The sequence below is a fragment of the Bombus huntii genome, chromosome 6, assembly GCF_024542735.1.
Source record: "Bombus huntii isolate Logan2020A chromosome 6, iyBomHunt1.1, whole genome shotgun sequence".
Taxonomy (NCBI): domain Eukaryota; kingdom Metazoa; phylum Arthropoda; class Insecta; order Hymenoptera; family Apidae; genus Bombus; species Bombus huntii.
Window position 1 is genome coordinate 2,312,983 of NC_066243.1, and position 6,000 is coordinate 2,318,982.

A 6,000-nucleotide genomic window follows, 5' to 3' on the forward strand; every position below is an offset into this window, starting at 1 on the left:
AACGTATTACCTTATATGGTATAACGTTATAACGTATTACCTTATATGGTATAACGTTATAACGTATTACGTTATATGGTATAACGTCATATGGTATAACGTTATAACGTATTATGGTATATGGTATAACGCTATAAAGTATTACGTTATATGGTATGACGTCATATGGTGTAACGTTATAACGTATTACGATATATGGTATAACGTCATATGGTATAACGTTATAACGTATTACGTTATATGGTATAACGTCATATGGTATAACGTTACAACGTATTACGGTATATGGTATAACGTCATATGGTATAACGTTATAACGAATTACGTTATATGGTATAACGTCATATGGTGTAACGTTATAACGTATTACGTTATATGGTATAACGTTATAACGTGTTACTTTATATGGTATACCGTCATATGGTATAACGTTATAACGTATTACGATATATGGTATAACGTCATATGGTATAACGTTATAACGTATTACGATATATGGTATAACGTCATATGGTATAACGTTATAACGTATTACGGTATATGGTATAACGTTATAACGTATTACGGTATATGGTATAACCTTATAACGTATTACGTTATATGGTGTAACGTCATATGGTGTAACGTTATAACGTATTACGTTATATGGTATAACGATATAACGTATTACTTTATATGGTATAACGTCATATGGTGTAAAGTTATAACGTATTACGTTATATGGTATAACGTTATAACGTATTACGTTATATGGTATAACGTCATATGTTATAACGTTACAACGTATTACGGTATATGGTATAACGTCATATGGTATAACGTTATAACGTATTACGTTATATGGTATAACGTCATATGGTAGAACGTTATAACGTATTACGGTATATGGTATAACGTTATAACGTATTACGTTATATGGTAGAACGTCAGATAGTGAAACGTTAGAACGTATTACCTTATATGGTATAACGTTATAACGTATTACCTTATATGGTAAAACGTTATAACGTATTACGTTATATGGTATAACATCATATGGTATAAAGTTATAACGTATTACGGTATATGGTATAACGTCATATGGTATAACGTTATAACGTATTACGTTATATGGTATAACGTCATATGGTGTAAAGTTATAACGTATTACGTTATATGGTATAACGTTATAACGTATTACGTTATATGGTATGACGTCATATGGTGTAACGTTATAACGTATTACGATATATGGTATAACGTCATATGGTATAACGTTATAACGTATTACGTTATATGGTATAACGTCATATGGTATAACGTTATAACGAATTACGTTATATGGTATAACGTTATAACGTATTACGTTATATGGTATAACGTCATATGGTGTAACGTTATAACGTATTACGTTATATGGTATAACGTCATATAGTGAAACGTTATAACGTATTACCTTATATGGTATAACGTTATAACGTATTACGGTATATGGTATAACGTTATAACGTATTACGTTATATGGTATAACGTCATATAGTATAACGTTACAACGTATTACGGTATATGGTATAACGTTATAACGTATTACGTTATATGTTATAACGTCATATGGTATAACGTTATAACGTATTACGTTATATGGTATAACGTCATATGGTATAACGTTATAACGTATTACGGTATATGGTATAACGTCATCTGGTATAACGTTACAACGTATTACGATATATGGTATAACGTCATATGGTATAACGTTATAACGTATTACGTTATATGGTATAACGTTGTAACGTATTACGATATATGGTATAACATCATATGGTATAACGTCATATCGTATTACGTTATATGGTATAACGTCATATGGTATAACGTTAGAACGTATTACGGTATATGGTATAACGTTATAACGTATTACGTTCTATGGTAGAACGTTATATGGTATAACGTTACAACGTATTACGATATATGGTATAACGTCATATGGTATAACGTTATAACGTATTACGGTATATGGTATAACGTTATAACGTATTACGTTATATGGTATAACGTCCTATGGTGAAACGTTATAACGTAGTATCTTATATGGTATAACGTTATAACGTATTACCTTATATGGTATAACGTTATAACGTATTACGTTATATGATATAACGTCATATGGTATAACGTTATAACGTATTACGGTATATGGTATAACGTTATAACGTATTACGTTATATGGTATAACGTCATATGGTGTAACGTTATAACGTATTACGATATATGGTATAACGTCATATGGTATAACGTTATAACGTATTACGGTATATGGTATAACGTTATAACGTATTACGTTATATGGTATAACGTTATAAGATATTACGTTATATAGTATAACGTCATATAGTATAACGTTATAACGTATTACGGTATATGGTATAACGTTGTAACGTATTACGTTATATGGTATAACGTCATATTTTGTAACGTTATAACGTATTACGTTATATGGTATAACGTTATAACGTATTAACTTATATGGTATAACGTTATAACGTATTACCTTATATGGTATAACGTTATAACGTATTAACTTATATGGTATAACGTTATAACGTATTACGTTATATGGTATAACGTCATATGGTATAACGTTATAACGTATTACCTTATATGGTATAACGTTATAACGTATTACCTTATATGGTATACCGTTATAACGTATTACGTTATATGGTATAACGTCATATGGTATAACGTTACAACGTATTACGATATATGGTATAACGTTATAACGTATTACGTTATATGGTATAACGTCATATGGTATAACGTTATAACGTATTGCGATATATGGTATGACGTTATATGGTATAACGTTACAACGTATTACGATATATGGTATAACGTCATATGGTATAACGTTATAACGAAATACGTTATATGGTATAACGTCATATGGTATAACGTTATAACGTATTACGTTACATGGTATAACGTCATATAGTGAAACGTTATAACGTATTACCTTATATGGTATAACGTTATAACGTATTACCTTATATGGTATAACGTTATAACGTATTACGTTATATGGTATAACGTCATATGGTATAACGTTATAACGTATTACGTTATATAGTATAACGTCATATAGTATAACGTTATAACGTATTACGGTATATGGTATAACGTTATAACGTATTACCTTATATGGTATAACGTTATAACGTATTACGTTATATGGTATAACGTCATATGGTATAACGTTATAACGTATTATGGTATATGGTATAACGCTATAAAGTATTACGTTATATGGTATGACGTCATATGGTGTAACGTTATAACGTATTAAGATATATGGTACAACGTCATATGGTATAACGTTATAACGTATTACGTTATATGGTATAACGTCATATGGTATAACGTTACAACGTATTACGGTATATGGTATAACGTCATATGGTATAACGTTATAACGAACTACGTTATATGGTATAACGTGATATGGTATAACGTTATAACGTATTACGTTATATGGTATAACGTCATATGGTATAACGTTGTAACGTATTGCGGTATATGGCATAACGTTATAACGTATTGAATCATATGGCATTACATTATAACGTACTACGTTATATGGTATAACGTTATAACGTATTGGTTTATATGGTATAACGTTATAACGTATTCCGTTATATGGTATAACGTCATACGGTATAACGTTACAACGTATTACGGTATATGGTATAACGTCATATGGTATAACGTTATGACGTATTACGGTATATGGTATAACGTTATAACGTATTACGTTATATGGTATAACGTCATATGGTATAACGTTGTAACGTATTGCGGTATATGGCATAACGTTATAACGTATTGAATCATATGGCATTACGTCATAACGTACTACGTTATATGGTATAACGTTATAACGTATTACGTTTTATGGTATAACGTCATATGGTGTAAAGTTATAACGTATTACGTTATATGTTATAACGTTATAACGTATTACATTATATGGTATAACGTCGTATGGTGTAACGTTATAACGTATTACGTTATATGGTATAACGATATAACGTATTACGTTATATGGTATAACGATATAACCTAGTACTTTATATGGTATAACGTCATATGTTATAACGTTGTAACGTATTACGATATATGGTATAACGTCATATGCTATAACGTTATAACGTATTGCGGTATATGGTATAACGTTATAACTTATTACGTTATATGTTATTATGTCATATGGTATAACGCTATAGCGGATTTACGGTATATGCCATAACGTTATAACGTATTACGTTATGTGGTATAACGTCATATGGTGTAAAGTTATAACGTATTACGTTATATGGTATAACGTCATATGGTATAACGTTATAACGTATTACGGTATATGGTATAACGTTATAACGTATTACCTTATATGGTATAACGTTATAACGTATTACCTTATATGGTATAACGTTATAACGTATTACGTTATATGGTATAACGTTATAACGTATTACGTTATATAGTATAACGTCATATAGTATAACGTTATAACGTATTACGGTGTATGGTGTAACCTTATAACGTATTAGGTTATATGGTATAATGTTAGAATGTATTACGTTATATGGTATAACATCATATGGTATAACGTCATATGGTATAACGTTATAAAGTATTACGGTATATAGAATAACGTAATAACGTATTACGTTATATGGTATAACGTTATAACGTACTACATTATATGGTATAACGTTATAAAGTATTGGGTTATATGGTATAACGTTGTAACGTATTACGTTATATAGTATAACGTCATATGGTATAACGTTATAACGTATTACGGTATATGGTAAAACGTTATAACGTATAAAGTTACATGGTATAACGTCATATGGTGTAACGTTATAACGTACTACGTTATATGGTATAACGTCATATGGTATAACGTTATAACGTATTACGGTATATGGTATAACGTTATAACGTATTACGTTATATGGTATAACGTCGTATGGTGTAACGTTATAACGTATTACGTTATATGGTATAACGATATAACGTATTACGTTAAATGGTATAACGATATAACCTAGTACTTTATATGGTATAACGTCATATGTTACAACGTTGTAACGTATTACGATATATGGCATAACGTCATATGCTAAAACGTTATAACGTATTACGTTATATGGTGTAACGTCATATGGTATAACGTTGTAACGTATTACGGTACATGGTATAACGTTATAACGTATTACGTTATATGGTATAACGTCATATGGTATAACGTTATAACGTATTACGTTATATGGTATAACGTCATATGGTGTAACGTTATAACGTATTACGTTATATGGTATAACATTATAACGTATTACGTTATATGGTATAACGTCATATGGTATAACGTTATAACGTATTACGGTATATGGTATAACGTCATGTGGTGTAACGTTATAACGTATTCCGTTATATGGTATAACGATATAACGTATTACGTTATATGGAATAACGTCTATGGTGTAACGTTATAACGTATTACGTTATATGGTATAACATTATAAAGTATTACGTTATATGGTATAACGTCATATGATATAACGTTATAACGTATTACGGTATATGGTATAACGTCATATGGTGTAACGTTATAACGTATTACGTTATATGGTATAACGTCATATGGTATAACGTTATAACGTATCACGTTATATGTTATAACGTCATATGGTATAACGTTATTACGTATTACGGTATATGGTATAACGTTATAACGTATTACGTTATATGGTATAACGTCATGTGGTGTAACGTTATAACGTATTACGTTATATGGTATAACGTTATAACGTATTACGGTATATGGTATAACGTCATATGATATACCGTTATAACGTATTACGGTATATGGTATAACGTCATATGGTGTAACGTTATAACGTATTACGTTATATGGTATAACGTTATATCGCATTACGTTATATGGTATAACGTCAT